Source organism: Pleurodeles waltl, unplaced genomic scaffold, assembly GCF_031143425.1.
Source record: "Pleurodeles waltl isolate 20211129_DDA unplaced genomic scaffold, aPleWal1.hap1.20221129 scaffold_125, whole genome shotgun sequence".
NCBI classification, from domain to species: domain Eukaryota; kingdom Metazoa; phylum Chordata; class Amphibia; order Caudata; family Salamandridae; genus Pleurodeles; species Pleurodeles waltl.
The window spans coordinates 720166-740654 of record NW_027149831.1 but is presented as its reverse complement, the minus strand read 5'-3'; the positions used below and the strand labels follow the sequence as shown (position 1 = coordinate 740654).

The 20489-nt window shown below is 45.4% G+C and overlaps 1 pseudogene; it reads right to left on the bottom strand.

Moving 5' to 3' along the window:
* Nucleotides 1-19649, bottom strand: part of LOC138273932 (zinc finger protein 135 pseudogene) — a 73961-nt pseudogene extending 54312 nt beyond the window's left edge.
* Nucleotides 19650-20489: the final 840 nt, after the last annotated feature.

Genomic DNA, 20489 nt, shown 5'->3' with positions numbered 1-20489 from the left:
GCTTTTCTGGGCTCTGGGGCGGGGTCATTTACTTACCTTTACTGTATTCTTATTCTCTCAGCGATTCTGCACACACTACACTTTTCTAGGGGGGAATTCATGATTCACATTCCACTTTTTTAGTATATGGTTTGTGTTGCCCCTAGACCTATTCTCTCCCATTGCATTCTATAGGATTTACTACTGTTTGCTTTGTTCTATGCCTATTTACTTGACTAATTTTGGTGTCTAGTGTATATATTGTGTATAATACTTACCTCCAGAAGGAGTATTGCCTCTAAGATATTTTTGGTACTGAGTCACCCCAAATAAATACCTTTATTTTTGTTAACACTGTGTATTGTCTTTACTTGTGTATAAGTACTGTGTAACTATAAGTGTTATTGCATGAGCTTTGCATATCTCCTAGTTCAGCCTAAGCTGCTCTGCTATAGCTAACTTTATCAGCCTGAGCTGCTAGAACACTACTACTTTACTAATAAGGTATAAATGGGCCTGGTATAAGTACCCAAGGTACCCACTACAAACCAGGCCACCCTCCTACATTGGTGGCAGCAGTGGGATTGGAACCCACGCCTCCGAAGAGACTGGTGAATACAGTCCTCCAAGGTTTGGAAGCTTTTAGTGCAGCATATTTGGACTATATTGCTGTCTTTAGCTCCACCTGGGATGATCACCTGGTCCACCTCTGGAAAGTTTTGGAGGCCCTGCAAAAGGCAGGCCTACCTATCAAGGCTTCAAAGTGCCAGATAGGGCAAGGGAAAGTGGTTTATCTGGGCCACAAGGTAGGTGGAGAACAGATTGCACCACTTCAGGGGAAGATTCAGACCATTATGGACTGGGCTCCCCCTACAACTCAAACCCAGGTCAGAGCCTTCTTAGGTCTCACTGGGTATTACAGGAGGTTCATTAACCCCTTCGCTGCCAGGCCTTTTCCCCCTAAGGTGCCAAGCCTTTTTTTTTCCTGCTATTTGGGGCAGTTCGCACTTAGGCCCTCATAACCTTTTGTCCACATAAGCTACCCACACCAAATTTGCGTCCTTTTTTTCCAAAATCCTAGGGATTCTAGAGGTACCCAGACTTTGTCCAAAACACAGTGAAAATTTCATTTTTTTCAAAAAGGGAAAAAGGGCTACAGAAGAAGGCTTGTGGTTTTTTCCCCTGAAAATGGCATCAACAAAGGGTTTGCGGTGCTAAAATCACCAGCTTCCCAGCTTTCATGAACAGGCAGACTTGAATAAGAAAACCCAATTTTTCAACACAATTTCGGTATTTTACTAGGACATATCCCATTTTTACGATTTTTTGTGCTTTCAGCCTCCTTCCAGTCAGTGACAGAAATGGATGTGAAACCAATGCTGGATGCCTGAAACCCAAACATTTCTGAAACAAAGACAAAGTTCTGAATTCAGCAATGGGTAATTTGTGTAGATCCTACAAGGGTTTTCTACAGAAAATAACAACTGAAATAAAAAAATATTGATATTGAGGTAAAAAAAAACAGCCATTTTTCTCTACATTTTACCCTGTAACTTTTTCCTGCAATGTCAGATTTTTTAAAGCAATATACTGTTACGTCTGCTGGACTCTTCTGGTTACGAGGATATATACGACTTGTAGGTTCATCAAGAACCCTAGGTACCCAGAGCCAATAAATGAGCTGCACCTTGCAATGGGTTTGTATTCTATACCGGATATACAGCAATTCATTTGCTGAAATATAAAGAGTGAAAAATAGGTATCAAGAAAACCTTTGTATTTCCAAAATGGGCACAAGATAAGGTGTTGAAAAACAGTGGTTATTTGCACAGCTATGAATTCTGGGGTGTCAATACTAGCATGTGAATTACAGGGCATTTCTCAATTACACGTCTTTTTTACACACTGTCTTACATTTGGAAGGAAAAAAGGAAGAGAAGGACAAGGGGCAATAACACTTGTGTTGCTATTCTGTGTTCCCCCAAGTCTCCCAATAAAAATGGTACCTCACTTGCGTGGGTAGGCCTGATGCTCGCAACAGGAAATGCAACATGGACACATCACATTTTCACATTGAAATCTGATGTGTTTTTTTCAAAGTGCCTAGCTGTAGATTTTGGCCTCTAGCTCAGCCGGCACCTAGGGAAACCTAGCAAACCTGTGCATTTTTTAAAACGAGACACCTACGGGAATCCAAGATGGGGTGACTTGTGGGGCTCTCACCAGGTTTTGTTACCCAGAATCCTTTGCAAACCTCAAAATTTGGCTAAATAAAACACTTTCTCCTCAAATTTCAGTGACAGAAAGCTCTGGAATCTGAGAGGAGCCACAAATTTCCTTCCACCCAGCGTTCCCCCACGCCTCCCGATAAAAATGATACCTCACTTGTGTGGGTAGGCCTAGTGCCCGCAACAGGAAATGCCCCAAAACACAACATGGACACATCAAATTTTCCCAAAGAAAACAGAGGTGTTTTTTGCAAAGTGCCTACCTGTGGATTTTGGCCTCTAGCTCAGCTGGCACCTAGGGAAACCTACCAAACCTGTGCATTTTTTTAAACTAGAGACCTAGGGGAATCCAAGATGGGGTGACTTGTGGGGCTCTCGCCAGGTTTTGTTACCCAGAATCATTTACAAACCTCAAAATTTGGCTACAAAAACACTTTCTCCTCACATTTCAGTGACAGAAAGTTCTGGAATCTGAGAGGAACCACACATTTCCTTCCTCCCAGAGTTCCCCTAAGTCTCCTGATAAAAATGATACCTCACTTGTGTGGGTAGGTCTAGTGCCCGCGACAGGAAATGCCCCAAAACACTATCTGGGCACATCAAAATTATCAAATACGAAACTACCTGTTTTTGGGGGGAGGGGGAGGCAGGGCAACCTGCGTTTTTGGTCCTGGGCTCAGCAGCAATCTAGGGAAACCTACCAAACCCAGGCATTTCTGAAAACTAGACACCCTAGGGAGTCCAGGTAGGTGTGACTTGTGTGGATCCCCCAATGATTTCTTACCCAGAATCCTCAGCAAACCTCAAATTTAGCTAAGAAATCACTTTTTCCCACATTTCTGGGTGGGATCACCGCACAGGGACAAATTTGCTACCACCCAACGTTCCCCTCAGTCTCCCAGCAAAAATGATACCTCACTTGTGTAGGTGAGCCAAGTGCCTGTGACAGGAAAGAGCCAAAAACATGTCAAAATTGAGGGGGAACCTAAGTGGGTCCAAAAGGGCAGTTTGAAAAAAAAACATTTTTAGGCTAACAAGTGCAGCAGAATTTGTATTGGTATAGATGGGACAATGTTGGGTGGTAGGAATTTTGTGGATTCCTGCAGATTCTGGAAGGTTCCATCACAGAACTGTGGGAAAAATATGTGATTTTCAGCAAATTATATTAGGCTGAAATGGCCTAGAAACAATTTGGCCCCACCGGTCGCTCTCTAAACATAAAAGAAAAAAAAAATCCCTTGTGTCTATGGGGTTTTCTGTTAATTATATTAGGCTGATCTGGCCCTAGGGGGCGCAGAAATGGCCTAAAAAGTATTTGCCCCCCTGTGGAGCTCCCCTTGCCCAAGAGGCCGCTCCCCTCATGTTAATTTCACACACAAAAAAATCCCTGGTGTCTAGTGGGCATTTCTGCTGCCCGATCGCAGCAGAAATGCTTGCAGAGACATGAAAGGAAAGGCCTTTCCTTTCCTTTCATGTCTCTGCTGGCCACCTCCTCCCGAGCGGAAGAGAAATGCTGAGCATTTCTCTGCCGCAATCGCACTGGAAGCATGCTTTCAGCGCGATGGGAGGTGACCTCTGATGAGGTCAGCACGCTTTCATGTGCTAACATCATCAGACGTCAATGGGGAGTCAGGGGGTCGGGTGGAAGGGGAAGTGATTCCCCTTCCTGCCCTGAACAGGGGGGCGGCCCTTGGGGGGAGCGCTAGCGCTTCCCCAGAGGGCCGGTATACGGACGCAATGGTTACGTTCATGGTGCCACACAGGTGCAGCCAGGGAAGTAACCATTGTGTCCATGGCGGCAAAAGGGTTAAGAACTGTGGCTCCATTGCAGCACTTCTTAAAGACCTCACCAGCAAGAAAATACCTAAAAAGGTATTGTGGACAGCTAGCTGTCAAAAAGCCTTTGAGGAGCTTAAGCAGCAGGCCATGTGCTCTGCACCTGTCTTAAAGTGCCCAAACTACTCCAAAAAATTCATTGTCCAAACAGATGCTTCTGAATTGGGGTAGGGGCAGTTCTATCACAGCTTAACACTGAGGGCCAGGATCAACCTGTTGCTTTTATCAACAGGAGGTTGAACCCTAGAGGAAAGCGTTGGTCTGCCATAGAGAGGGAGGCCTTTGCTGTGGTCTGGGAACTGAAGAAGTTGAGGCCATACCTGTTTGGCACTCACTTCATTGTTCAGACAGACCACAAACCTCTACTTTGGCTAAAACAAATGAAAGGTGAAAATCCTAAATTGTTGAGGTGGTCCATATCCCTACAGGGGATGGACTATACAGTGGAACATAGACCTGGGAGTACCCACTCCAATGCAGATGGACTCTCCAGATATTTCCACTTAGACAATGAAGACTCATCAGGTCATGGCTAGTCTTATTGTCCTTCGTTTGGGGGGGGGTTGTGTAGGAGGAAAGTACCATCTCCCTTTGCATGTTACCCCGATTTTTCACATGTATGTCAGTATGTTTTTGCCTGTCTTACTGGGATCCTGCAAGTCAGGACCCCAGTGCTCATAAATTATGGCCTAATGTGTATGCCTGTGTAGTGCCTAACTGTGTCACTGAGGCTCTGCTAACCAGAACCTCAGTGTTTATGCTCTCTCTGCTTTTAAATTTGTCACTGTAGGCCAGTGACTGCATTTACCAATTTCAATAGGCATACTGGACCCCCCTTATAAGTCCCTAGTATATGATGCCTAGGTACCCAGGGTATTGGGGTTCCAGGAGATCCATATGGGCTGCAGCATTTATTTTGCCACCCATAGGGAGCTCAAACAAACCCTTACACAGGACTGCTATTGCAGGCTGCGAGAAATAGTGCACACACTATTTCACAGCCATTTTCACTGCACTTAAGTAACTTATAAGTCACGTATATGTCTGACCTTCACTTGCTGAAGGTAAGGTGCAAAGTTACTAAGTGTGAGGGCATCCTTGCACTAGCAAAGGTGCCCTCTACATAGTTCAGGGCCATTTCCCCAGACTTTGTGAGTGCGGGGACGCCATTACACGTGTGCAGTACATATAGGTCAATACCTATATGTAGCTTCACAATGGTAACTCCGAATACGGCCATGTAACATGTCTAAGATCATGGAATTGTCCCCCATTCCCAATCTGGTATTGGGGAGCCAATTCCATGCATCCTTGCGGCTCCACCATGGACCCCCAGTACTGCCAAACCAGCTCTCTGAGGCTTGCACTGCAGCTACAGCTGCTGCCACCTCACAGACAGGGTTTTGCCCTCCTGGGGTCTGGGCAGCCCAGTCCCAGGAAGGCAGGACAAAGCAGTTCCTCTGAGAGCAGGGTGTTACACCCTTTCCCTTTGGAAATAGGTGTTATAGGCTGGGGAGAGGTAGCCTTCTCCAGCCTCTGGAAATGCTTTGAAGGGCACAGATGGTGCCCTCCTTGCATAAACCAGTCTACACCAGTTCAGGGACCCCTTCTCCTCTGCTCTGGCGGGAAACTGGAAAAAGGAAAGGGGAGTGACCACTCCCCTGTCCATCACCAACCCAGGGGTGGTGCCCAGAGCTCTTCCAGTGTGTCCCAGACTTAAGCCATCTTGCTTTGGAAGGTGTGGGGGCACTCTGGAGTGCTCTGAGTGGCCAGTGCCAGCAGGTGACGTCAGAGACTCCTCCTGATAGATCCATACCTGATAAGTTGGCCAATCCCCCTCTCAGGGCTATTTAGGGTCTCTCCTGTAGGTTCTCCCCAGATTCTGCTTGCAAGTTTCCTTCAGGAATCCTCTGCAACAACTTCAGACACTTCTGACCTCAGATCAACTGCAGCCTGCTCCAAGAAACGCTGTAACTGCAACAAAGTGTCTACAAGAGACACTTTTCTTCAGCAACCTCAGCCCCAAGTCAGCAACTTCAACAGTTTCCACGGTGTGCACGCTCTGGGGACTCCCTGTCTTCATCCTGCACCAGAACCGAAGAAATCTCCTGTGGAGTGACGGAGTCACTCCCCTGCTCCAAGCAGGCACCTTCCAAGACTACGATTGGTACACTGGGACTCCTCTCACAACAACGAGCGTGCTCCTAAGGACAGAGAGGGTGGACATCATCGACATAGACTGTCCTGAGGTCCTGCTGACGCAATTTGGAGGAGTTAAGACCTTGCCTTCCCCAAGAATGACGGTATCCCTGTGTTCTGTGTCTTCTTCACCTCCTGAGGCCTCTATGCACTCTTTGCAAAATTCCTTCATGCACAGCCTGGCCCAGGTCCCAAGCACTCCACCCTGCGACACTCAACTCGCTGAGTTGTTCTCTGGTGGGGTGGGACCTTCTTTTGTTGTGCTGCATCAACCGCGTTTTGCACCTCCTTTGAACCCAGATCCTGCGGCTTCTGGGGGAGCTGGCTGGCTTCCTGAGGGCTCCCTAAAGTGCTGAGAGCCCCCTCTTCCTCCTCACACATAGTTGAGGCCCCCAGGTCCCTCCTTGGTCCATCCAGCGGCATTTTGACGAAAAACATACTTTTGTCGTAGCCAAGTCTTGATGGCGCCTTCCAACACAAAATCTTGTCTGCAACGATCTTCCTAGGGAGCATTTCTGTATTTTTCAACTAACCAGGGACTCTTCTTTTGCACTCTTTTCTGGGTTGGCAGGGGCCCCTGTCCTTCCTGGAACTTCTTTCAATTTTTGGTCTTGGTCCCCTACCTTGGCAGGTCTTCAGGTCCAATAATCCAGCAGTTGTTCTTTGCAGACTTGGTTCGCTGCTGCAAAATCCCAAACACGAGGTGTAGTGCATCCTAAGGAAACTTGCAGTACTTTACTCCTGCTTTTCTGGGCTCTGGGTGGGGTCATTTACTTACCTTTACTGTATTCTTACTCTCCCAGCGATTCTGCACACACTACACTTGTCTAGGGGGGAATTCGTGATTCACATTCCACTTTTTTAGTATATGGTTTGTGTTGCCCCTAGACCTATTTTCTCCCATTGCATTCTATAGGATTTACTACTGTTTGCATTGTTCTATGACTATTTACTTGTCTAATTTTGGTGTCTAGTGTATATATTGTGTATAATACTTACCTCCAGAAGGAGTATTGCCTCTAAGATATTTTTGGTACTGTGTCACCCCAAATAAATACCTTTATTTTTGGTAACACAGAGTGTTGTCTTTACTTGTGTATATGTACTGTGTAAATATAAGTGGTATTGCTTGAGCTTTGCATGTCTCCTAGTTCAGCCTAAGCAGCTCTGCTATAGCTACCTGTATCAGCCTAAGCTGCTAGAACACTACTACTTCACTAATAAGGGATAACTGGACCTGTTATAAGGTGTAAGTACCCAAGGTACCCACAACAAACCAGGCCAGCCTCCTACAGGAACAAATTAGGCAAACACTTGTTTGTGGATGTCTGAGGAGTCAGCCGGCATCACACAGTGACTCGCATACCTGCTTGTCCCACATGGAGACTGGCACACCTGCTCCACTAGGATGTCACAGATTCAGCCTGTACCACATAGTGACTGGCACTCCTGCTCCACTTGGGTGTCTGGGGATTCAGCTTGCACCACACGGTGATTGGCACACCTGCCACTTGGGTGTCTGATCTGCTCAGGAACAGCTGTAAGACAGTGCTACAATACAGGCCACTTGAGCACAAGAAACTGTGCTCTGGTCCTAGGAGCATGGAATTAGCTCTCCAGGTACATGGACCCTCAACTCTGAGGTCCACTGCTTCTGCTCACTCTGGACGATCGCACGTCCTGCATGTTTGTGCACTCTCCCTCTTTCAGCAGCTGCACGACAACAAGACAACTCTTGCTTCCAGGGCTGACTCCAGGTGACATCCCCTGACTCCTGTGAAGCTGGATGACAAGCAGACAACAGCTCTGGTTCATAGCACACCTCTAAGTACTCTGTAGATCACTCCCTACCTCAGTCACAGACAACATGGAACTAAAACAGCAAGTGGGTCAACAGCTCCCATGCAGTCAAGGCCGACAAGAATGTGGGCTTTCTGTCTACACCCCCAGAACCAGTTAGAGTTTGTTCTTTTTTTGAAGTGTCCTCTGAAGGCTGTCTTCCAGACACAGTGATGCTCTTCACAGCAGGGTTGTTTCCAGTTTGCACCACCCATAACTGAGGAACAAAGAGCTGTGAGTTTTCTGCACCTGGCTATCAACAGCCACACACCACAGTGATCAAGAAACACACAAAAGACTGGCCTCAGCTAAAGGAACCTTCACACCCTGAACAGAGACTGCTGACCCACCCTTCACCCTCACCATCTTCCGAATGACAGTACTCATGAAGACAAGTCACATACACTCACAACAAAAGGAGCATATTGAATGTCTCCTCTACCACTTCATGGTGCAGGCCTCCTCCCTCTAGCTTCAGGAACGTCATGAAAACACGACCACTTTCTGGGGAAAAAAGCAACCCCATCTTGTACACTCGGCCAGGCCAGGCACTTCCAAAATGAAACCCACTGGTCTCCATTTCTCTGGTTCACTCAAACCCACAATGAATGTCCCATACAGGTAAGACACGGACGCTCGCACATAACATGCACAGGAAGTTAGCACTATGACGTGGGTTAGCGCATAGAAGCAGAACGTTACATGAGTGGGCCAGTAGGCCTCTATTCAGGTGACACAGATAAAAAGGTCTGTTCAAAACTTCTGATTCACAACACTCTGTACGCTGCCACCACCCCTCTACATGATAAAACCATGACCAGGATTTTAGTCTGTTGTGCAACAAATTAGGGCATGCTTGGGTTGCCCCTCCAGGTGCAGGTCAAGGGACAAGCAAGCCTATACCTTCACACACACAAACCAGATCAGTGTGACATTGGGGGCAAATGAAAAACCAGGACACCAGATTGTCCTAGTTAGCCACCCAGGGCAAGGGAACACAAGTGGACACCATGCACAGGACCTTCCCAACCCAACACTAATGGTAACCCTATGAAGCACCCTAGAAATGTAGGGATACTCATACACAGAGGAACCCAAATCCCAGTCATGAACAGCCAGCAACCAGTCTATGGTATGGAGATTAGTTTCTAGGAGCTATAAATCTTTCTTGGGTCACATCTTGACTACACAGCTTGCTAGAATCTTATTTATGTGGTAGTCCTGATTCTACCTGCCCTACCTATACATGCAAATGTATTCTTTTAACAGCTCTACCAGGATATGAAGTATGCTGTCTAAAAGTATCCTATCATATTTAAGGAAACCAGATGGTTTCACGACCCCTGGACACCACTTCTCATGTCTTCACTTTGCTTTTACATATCATTATCAGGAGAGTTGGTCCAATTAGTCAAATTAAATTGAATCAAAAGTAAAACTCCCAGAATGTACTGATATAAATGAATGAATAAATCTTTATTGTATAGTTAACAAAAACCATTACAATCATTAAAATCATAGTATCACCACATAAAACACATAAATATTGGAACTTCCTGAAATAAATTAACATTTAAAAGGTAGACTTGAAAAATAACCTCCATATTCTACATAAATGCACTGATAGGTTAAACTAAAACACAGGAAGGTTCACTCCCAGTGACATGGAGTCATCTGGTTACCCTTGTAATAACTTACATTGAACTCCACACCTATTGCCAGATATTTCTGCAAGATCTCTTCCATACTGGTGCATGAGAGCAGATCCAGCTAATGGAGGATCTTCTAATGATCTACCAGAAGATCCAGTGGAAACCAAGCTGCTTGAAGTTTGGGAGTTTTCCCTGGGTCAGCTGTAAATACAGCTGCCTAAAGAAGGTTCCTCTTCCACCTTAAGGAGTCTGACAACAGCCGGTCTACTAGTGATCTGAAGTGTATCAATTATTTACCGGGTCACTCCCACTCATAAGCTGTCAGCAGCCATGCCCTCCCAGAACAAGGTCTCTGTCCCTGTGAACACTCAGCATTTCTGGATAGGAACCAGTGAAGTTTCCATCCACACGTGGGACCAAACTAGTCCTGGTCGATCTCTAGGACCAGTCACTCAGGGCCAGTGATCGGGTCAGTCAACAGTCTTAGTTGTTTCATATCTGCCTGAAGTGTTCACATATGAGTCTTCTACACTGTACAAGAAGTGCAGGAGAAAGTACAGAATAGGTTGGGTCTGACATAGAAAGCTTCTGGTGTTCACCCACAAGCCTCCTATAGGTGCTGCTGGAGTGGGTGTAGAATAGTTTTTGTTTGAAAGAGAGATTCTTGTGTTCACCCTCAAACCATCTAGATGTGCTGCTGGACAAAGTGAAGAATAGGTTAGGTTTGACGGAGTCAGAGAGATACTCATGAAGGGTCACCCTTAGCATATAAATTATCGCACTCCTGTACGCAGTACTTGACTGGGGAAAGTCACACAGGAGTTGGTGTTGCCCCAACCGTCCTTCTCAATGCTTACATGACTGTCTGGCCTTTAATCTTTACATTGTGAAATCTTGATTTTGAAATGCATGATGAACTCAGCCTGCTAGTGGTCCATCTGAACAAGGGAGGAGGGGACCTGATCCAGTTCACCTACAGCTATCAATGAGGATGAGTAAGAGGTGATCCGCAGGTTTGAGAATGGAATCCTCTGGCTATGAGCCTGTGCCTCCACCTTAATCTGTGACTGAACAACAATGTTAAATCAGGCTTTTTGATCCTTCATGTGTGTAGGAAGCTGGCCTGGCTTATAGTGGGTACCTGATGGTACTTACACCTTGTGCAAGGTCCAGTTATCCCTTATTAGTAGATTAGAAGTGTTCTAGCAACTTAGGCTGATAGAGGTAGCTATAGCAGAGCAGCTTAGGCTGAACTAGCAGACATGCAAAGCTCCTACCATACCACTTATATCACTTAGCACTATATCATAAGAAAACACAATACTCAGAGTTACTAAAAATAAAGGTACTTTATTTTAGTGACAATATGCCAAACGTATCTCAGAGGATATACTCCCTTAGGAGGTAAGTAATATACACAAAATATACACACAAACGAAATCAGGTAAGTAAACAGTTAGAAAAGTAGTGCAAACACTGTAGAATACAATAGAATGCAATAGGAGACAATAGGCCTGGGGGCAACATAAACCATATACTCCAAAAGTGGAATGCGAACCACGAATGGACCCCAGGCCTAGTGTAGTGTGTAGAGGGTCGCTGGGAGTGTAAGAAAACACTAAGGGTGTCCAAGATACCCCACCCCAACACCCTGAAAAGTAGGAGTAAAGTTACCCTACTACCCTAGAAAGACAATAAAGTCGAGATAGGTGATTCTGCAAAGACAACAACTGACTGCTAAGCACTTAAGATGGATTCCTGGACCTGAAGACCTGCAAAGGAAGGGGACCAAGTCGAAGAGTCACGCAAGTGTTTAGGGGGGCAGGAGCTCACTAAACCCCGGATGAAGGTGCAAAAGGGCTGCCTCAGGGTGGAAGAAGCCGAAGATTCTGCAACAACGGAATGTGCCAGGAACTTCTCGTTTGGTCAGAAGACGTCCCACGGCGTGCTGGAGGATACAGAGTTGTTTCCACGCAGAAAGACCGCAAGCAAGTCTTGCTAGCTGCAAGAGTTGCGGTTGAAGGCTTTGGGTGCTGCCAGGGCCCAGGAAGGACCAGGTCGCCCCTTGGAGGAGGAGACAGAGGGGGCGCTCATCAACACAGAGAGCCCACGCAGAAGCAGGCAGCACCCGCAGAAGCACCTGAACAGGCGTCCAGAAGATCTGAGCACAACGGTCGACTCAGCAAAACTCAGCGAGTTGGGCAATGCAGGATGGAGTGCTTTGGACCTGGGCTAGGCTGTGCACGAAGGAAGTCTTGCAAAAGTGCACAGAAGCCCTAGCAGCTGCAGTACACAGCATTATTGTCTGGCGTGGGGAGGCAAGGACTTACCTCTACCAAATTTGGACAGCAGGGCCACTGGAATGTCGGGGACACTTGGATCCAGCTCCTGTGTTCCAGGGACCACGCTCATCAAGATGAGAGGGGACCCAGAGGTTTGGTGCCTGGGTTGGCAGGGGGAAGATTCTGCCAACCCACGGGAGATTTCTTCTTGGCTTCCAGTGCAGGGTGAAGGCAGACAGCCCTCAGAGCATGCACCACCAGGAAACAGTCAAGAAAGCCGGCAGGATGAGGTGCTACAATGTTGCTGGTAGTCTTCTTGCTACTTTGTTGCGGTTTTGCAGGCATCCTGGAGCAGTCAGCGGTCGGTTCTTGGCAGAAGTCGAAGAGGGAAGTGCAGAGGAACTCTGGTGAGCTCTTGCATTCGTTATCTGCTGAGATACCTACAGGAGAGACTCTAAATAGCCCTCAGAGGAGGATTGGCTACAGAGATAGGTAAGCACGTATCAGGAGGGGTCTCTGACGTCACCTGCTGGCACTGGCCACTCAGAGGTGTCCATTTTGCCACCACACCTCTGCATCCAAGATTGCAGGGGTCTGGGACACACTGGAGGTGCTCTTGGCACCTCCCCTGGGAGGTGCTGGTCAGGGGAGTGGTCACTCCCCTTTCCTTTGTCCAGTTTCGCACCAGAGCAGGGCTGGGGGGATCCCTGAACCGGTGTAGACTGGCTTATGCAAGGAGGGCACCATCTGTGCCCTTCAAAGCATTTCCAGAGGCCAGGAGAGGCCTATTTCCAAAGGGAGAGGGTATAACACCCTCTCTCAGAGGAAATCCTGTGTTCTGCCTTCCTGGGACTGGGCTGCCCAGGCCCCAGGGGGGCAGAAACCTGTCTGAGGGTTGGCAGCAGCGGTAGCTGCAGAGAAAACCCCAGCAATTTAGTTTGGCAGTACCCGGGCTCTATGCTGGAGCCCCAGTGATGCATGGAATTGTCCCCCCAATACCAGAATGGTATTGGGGTGACAATTCCATGATCCTAGACATGTTACATGGCCATGTTCGGAGTTACCATGGTGACGCAACATATAGGTATTGACACAAAGTCTGGGGAAATTGCCCTGAACAATGTGGGGGCACCTTGGCTAGTGCCAGGGTGCCCTCACACTAAGTAACTTTGCACCTAACTTTCACTAAATGAAGGATAGACATATAGGTGACTTAAAAGTTACTTAAGTGCATTGTAAAATGGCTGTGAAATAACATGGACGTTATTTCACTCAGGCTGCAGTGGCAGTCCTGTGTAAGAATTGTCTGAGCTCCCTATGGGTGGCAAAAGAAATGCTGCAGCCCATAGGGATCTCCTGGAACCCCAATACCCTGGGTACCTAGGTACCATATACTAGGGAATTATAAGGGTGTTCCGGTGTGCCAATCAGAATTGGTCAAATTAGTCACTAGCCTGCAGTGACAAATTTAAAAGCAGAGAGAGCATAAACACTGAGGTTCTGATTAGCAGAGCCTCAGTGATACAGTTAGGCACCACACAGGGAACACATACAAGGCACACTTTATGAGCACTGGGGTCCTGGCTAGCAGGATCCCAGTGACACAGGCAAAAACAAACATATATAACATGCCAGGCAAGATGGTACTTTCCTACAATGTGAAAGACCCAAGACCAGTGGTTTTTAACCTTTTGACTTCCATGGACCCCTGTGTCATTATTGGAACCTGGAGACCGATACTGAGTGATTAGTGGAAGCCGGGGAACCTGGCCTGAGCATTTTTGATCTTTTCAACCAGACAACAAAACTATGTCAAAAAAAAAAAAAAAAACATTTAGCAAGCAAATACAGAAACAAATAAATATTTTATTTAATGTGCAAAAAATATGAAAAATCAACATTTAAATTTTAATAGGAAGCTTGGCGCTTTTCAAATTCAATTGAGGCCACTCATCGTCCATACTATATTTTGTTTGATGCACTTGCACTGCTCCCACAAATCAATCTGGGGATAGCAACTTAGTTTTCAGGCTCTAATTTCAAATCCATTCACACTTAAAGAATGTTTTTAAAAAAGTTCACTTGTACATTCTGCGTCTTTTCTTACGTACACTTTATTAATCTCTTCACTTTTGAATTTTCCAAGCAGTTATGGACCCCTTAAGAAGGCTTTGTTGTGTAGCCATTTTAGCTATAGCTCCATGCACGTTATTTTAACACACTAGGCCAAGCTGCTGTGCACTCTAACCTAGATATATTTTATTCAGCTTTATTTTATTATTGTTACAATAGCCACTTTTACAGTCTTGTTTTATTTTCTGTTTATCTAACTGTTTTTGCCTAGGCCAGCACTCTGTTCTCAAACAAGACATTCTTGCTCACTCTGTGCTTCTTCCAAGGCAACAGCATTGCCGGTGAACGTGGTATAATTATAGTCTCCGACATTCGTAGAAAACACACATCCTTAAATCGGGCCGTTTTCTCAGAACATCAGCTGTTTTGTTATAAAAACACTTCCCTTTCCCTTAAACGTTAGAGGGAGATTCCAGCCAGAGAACCACTACTGTATGCTGTTTGCCGAATGCTTAGTTACAGTTGCTAACGCAGACTACAGGCCTTTGCTCAGATATGGAGAATTATGTCTTCCCAGGGGAACCTGAAGGGCAGAATTAGAGCTTAACACACTGTGCTCTATCATAGCCTACATAGGAGTTAGTCTATTGACCGTAGTGACAATATGATAGCTCTATTTCTATGCTTCACTCTCCTTGTCACAATTTTAATACTGTCATGCTGTTTCGTCCTTGTTATTGCAGCTCACGCTTTGCTATCTAGGATGCAGTTGTTTAATTAAAATCATTATTGAAACATATACTGCCTCTGTTTGTCATTTTATATATGAGACTAAGATAACTGAGAGAAACGGGTGAGACCTGAGTGACCACGGCTACCCTGAGAAACCAATTATGTCATGCGCTCGGCTGCCCAGTCATCCCTGCCCTCGGGTAGGGATGAGGCACTGCTAGTTGGCTGGAGCAAAACCCGGATTGGAACAACAGGTGTCACCTGCAGTGGGTCAGACTCAGTCTACCACGCCGCGAGCAATTCTGCCACTTAAAATCCAGTAGTCTCATTAGAATAATGAGAATCTACGTGACAGCTTGACAGACCCCTCCCTCCGGTTACGTGGACAACAGTATTAGGAATCACAGTCCCAGGCATATATTTCAGTATTCTCTCTTCATCAATAAGAAAATCACTGAAGAGTCGAGAGAAAGTGAGTGAATGAATCAATCAAGATTTATTTGAGAATTAATATGCATTAATGAAACGATACATCAATAGTAAAGAAGAATACACAAATTACAAAAATGCATATTAATCTTTAGCTAATCAATTCATAAACAGTACTCAAGAAACAGAGAACTGCTGCACCAGAAGTATAACATACATCTATTGTTTAAATACTAACTTAATGGAATCCATAGTTTAGAACACCAGTGGCTGAATCAAACTTGCAGAAGTATGAACCAGCAGCTTCCTCCAACATATGGAGGACATAAATTGTTAGGCTATTGATGTCAATTTATGAGCTAAAACTCACATACTTAGACAATTCCTCTGTAGTTTCAGTATGGTTCATACCTTTGGCCAGTTATTACAGAACACCTGGGTCATATGATATTAGGAGGAAAGTTATAACGTATTTACAGCTTCTTACATTAGTTTTTTTTTTTTTTTTAAAGATGGTTATTTTCATTTTAAGGACAACAATACATTGACAAGCACAGCTTGAAAAATGAAATTCTGTTTCCCTGTTATCTGGCGCCTTAAAATTACACAATTCGGTGTCAGAGCAACTATATGCAGCTCCTTGTTCTGCACGTCTGCACTGTAAGTTAGGGACAGATTTCTTATCAATCAACCATTTAATTAATCAGACATCCCTACTGTCCTCAGCCCAGGTGGAGAAGACGATTTTCAGTGAACTCCCACCATGTCACGCAGACAGGAAGGAATGAGGGTAGGAAGGTAAAAGTTTCCTACCTGTGGTAAAGAACTTTTTGGTGGATACTCTTATCTGCCTGGAGATTCGTCACCTGTAGAATAATCCCAGGCACCATTCTGGATCCGGAAACTTCAAAGCTCTTATTAACTATCCCTATAACACATCCATCAAATGGGGAGGTAGGGAGGTCAATGAGGAATCTGCAGGTAGATGGAGTATACCTGAGAAATATTGTTACAGCAGGTAAGTAACCTCTTGTTCTGATGGACTTGCTTGAGGGTCGCCATGCTAACAAGACAAAGTCTACCACCTTCGGGGCAGCTGCATGGAGTTCAGATTTCCACGCTCAGTCTCTAGGCATGAAGGAGAAGGCCTTGGAAACTAGGATACAGCATCATTCCCTTTGACTGGGAAAGAAGGTGTAATTTGCAAGGCAGCTTCCGAAGGGGGCCTGTAGAGAAGTGCTGAGGGTCTTCATACCTCACTCTGGGGCAATGAGAATGACATGTGACCGGTCTTGGTGTAACTTCTGCAGAACTCAAGAAATAAAAGGAAAAGCGTAGTTCAAAGTTCCACCTCGACTGAAACATGTCTCCCAAGGCTCCCATGAATGGGCACTGGAGGGCACAGAACTGCTGGAACTGAGCATTTACAGAAAAGGCAAACAAGTCTATCGAAGGAGCACCCCACCGGGTAAAGATGCCCTGGGCTAATATCCATAGCAGACACCACTCATGATCGGCAAGATAACGCCAGCTGAGGCTGTTGGCTTTGATATTCAGGGACACTTTGCTAGGTGGTCGGTCGTCATCCAAATCCCTTGGAGGTGTGCCAAAGACCAGTATTAAAGCTTACAGGCAAATGAGATGAGACCCTATTCCTCCGAGCGTATTGACATAACACAATGCTGCAGAGTTGTCGGCCAGGATCTGGACAGACCAACCTTGGATGGAGTAGAAGGAGGCCTTGAGTGCCCACCACAATGCCCACAGTGCTTTCCGGAACAACAGGTTCTGTTCGAAAAGGCCTCTGATCACCAGATCCCTTAGGCAAGCTCCTCACCCCAAAGTGGAAGCATTAGTGACTAGAGTAGCCATGGCTGAAGGGGGAGCAAAGGCCATCTTGCAATTCATGTTCACCTCATTCCCCCTCTGAACTACTCCTGTTGCAGGACTGAGGGAGATTATGATGGGGACCGACAGATCTCCCCCGTACTATAGCCACTGCCCGCACAGGCACCACTGCAGGGTCCACATGTGCCAATCCATTCAGGATTTGGTTGAATGATTCTCTGCAAATAAAAAACCCATAAAATGTATTTACATACAATTAATCTAGCAATGAATAATTTACATAGACCGTGGTGAGCCGTCCAATCTCTCAAGGATACAGTTGTTGAACACCACTGGGGAAGAAACGCTATGGTGGAAGCATTTACAGATGCATGTGATGATGGAAATGAGCATCACTTCTCCAGAGTTAGCTCTTGGGAGGTAAATGTTGTGCACTCCAAGCACTAACCCTGAGAGTTACAGTTCATGTTTCCGTCTTTCACTTCTTGTGCTTCTGGGCAATGTTCTCTGACCGATGTCACAGAATCATCAATGTTGCATACAGCGCCCAAACACCACAATCAGCTCTGAATATTCTCCAGTTTGTGCTTGTTAAATCAGTTCAAGTGTGTTGGGTTTATAGGTTTTAGAACTGATACCTAAAGCTGAAAATAAACTTGTTAGTCCAAGCACTGTTCACAGTGTTGCTTTTACACGTAGCATGATCAGGTGTGCTTGGATGTTTTTCTTTATAGCTCTACTTCATCAGAGGGAAAACACTGTTTCTTTTCTTTTATTCTGCACTCTGCTGATGTCTTATTGTGTTGCTTGCATCTTCTTTTCTTTTTTTATATATATAAAGAAATGAAATAATCAATCACTGACAACAGACTTTTATAATTCTACAAATAGGTGGGTGTTTCTTCTTTTCTGACTAGTCGGGCTTCTATCATCAACAGTTTTGGCATCTGGCATTTGAATGTCCCACAAAATTAAAATGTTGTCATCTTCTGTAATTTGCTGATGGCTATGTAGGCTTGGTATTGACTAAAGCTGTTCTCTTATTCACTGATTTTGAATAAACCTTTGTGTGTTCGAAGATGGTTTTGGAGGTGAGATAACAGACTACAGCTCTTCACACATTCAGTGCAGTTGTATGTTTTTTCCCTTGTGTGTTTTTGATAATGTCTTTGGAGGTGTGCTAAGCGACTGTAACTCTTCACACATTTGCTGCACTTGATTAGTTTGACCCAGTGTGTATTTGCTGATGGCTTTGGAGAGCTGATAATCGATTAAAACACTTCACAAATTTAGTGCACTCAAATGGCTTTTCCCCTGTGCTTATTCACTGATATTTCCTTAATGTTGAAGATTCACTAAAATTACTTCCACATGCACTGCACTTGAATGGTCTTTCCCCAGTGTGTGTTCGTTGATGCTGTTTTAGGACTGATAATTGACTAAAGCTCTTCATACACTCAGTGCACTTGAATGGGCTTTCTTCTCTGTGTGTTTGCTGATGAATCCTGGGATTTGGGGAATCACTAAAACTACTTCCACATTCATTGCAATGGTACAGTTTTTCCACTGTGTGTGATTGCTAATGTTTTTGGAGATCTGAAAAATAACTGCAGCTCTTCACACATTCATTGCAATGGTATGGTTTTTACACCTTTGTGTGATTGCTGATGTATTTCGAAGTATGTCAAACGACTGAAGCTCTTCACACATTCATTGCAATGGTATGGTTTCTCCTCATGTGTGTTCGGTGATGTCTTTGGAGGTTTGATAACAGACTAAAGCTCTTTCCACACTCACTGCAATGGTATGGTTTTTCCCCGGTGTGTGTTCGCTGATGTATTTGTAGGGTTAATAAGTGACTAAAGCTCTTCTCACATTCAGTGCAATGGTATGGTTTCTCCCCTGTGTGTGTTTGCTGATGTATTCGTAGGTGTGATAACCGACTGAAACTCTTTCCACACTCACTGCAATGATATGGTTTTACCCGTGTGTGTTCGCTGATGTTGTTCTAGGGTTGATAAGTGGCTAAAGCTCTTCACACATTCACTGCAATGGTATGGTTTCTCCCCTGTGTGTGTTCGCTGATGTATTCGTAGTTGTGATAATTGATTGAAGCTCTTCACACATTCACTGCAATGGTATGGTTTCTCTCCTGTGTGTGTTCGCTGATGTATTTGTAGGTGTGATAACCGTCTGAAGCTCTTCACACATTCACTGCAATGATATGGTGTCTCCCCTGTGTGTGTTTTCTGATGTATTCGTAGGTGTGATAACCGATTGAAGCCCTTCACACATTCACTGCAATGGTATGGTTTCTCCCCTGTGTGTGTTTGCTGATGTCTTTGCAGGTTTGATAATCGACTAAAACTGTTCACACATTCACAGCATCCGAATGGCTTTCCTCCTCTGTGTGTTTGCTGATGTTGCTTTACTAGTGATGACAAACTACAGCTCTCACTGCATGTGTATGATTCTTCTTTCTTGGTTAGTGCCTCTGGGTCGGGTCTATATTTTTCTACATCACATGACTGTGCTTCCTGATGGGCCAACATGGTTTTAAAACACTTACAATATTCTCACATTCCTTGTATTTGTTGGTACTTAGGACATTTGATTTCCCATTTAAAAATAAAGTACAATGGTCACTAAATACTTGCCACACTCACAATATGAGCAAGGCTTCCTTACGAGAGATTATGGGGGTCATTCTGACCTCGGCGGTAAAAGGCGCTTACCGCCGGTCAGAAATCCTCCATAATCCCGCCGCGGTCGCGGTAACCCGCCACGGTCATTCTGACCCACAGCAGCCAAACCGCCGAAAATCCGACAGCCACAACAGACCGCCAGACCAGCGGTCGGCGGAAAAGTGGAGGTGACCAAACCTCCACCGTCACGCCAACAGAAATACGCCCATGCCATTCTGACCCACGAATCCACGCGGCGGTCTTTCAATTGCGGTTTTCCATTGGCGGTACACACCGCCGCGGTCAGAATACACACAAACGAACAAAACTCAGCAACATTGGACGATTTGAATTCCACACACCTGATACACATACACACACCACTCCCACACACACAATACAATATAAAACACACACCCACATCACCCACAAACCCCTTCGACCAGAATCCAAAAAGAAGCACTGAGAGACACAGCAGCGATCATAGAACACCATCACACAGAGGCACACTACACCATCACCCACACAATATCCACACACAAAACAACACACACCACCACACTCAACACACTTAACTACACATACTCCACCCCACACATCATACACACCACTCCATGGCACCCCAAAGACACCCCCGCTTCTCAGACGAAGAACTCAGGGTCATGGTGGAGGAAATCGTTCGGGTAGAGCCCCAGCTCTTCGGCACAC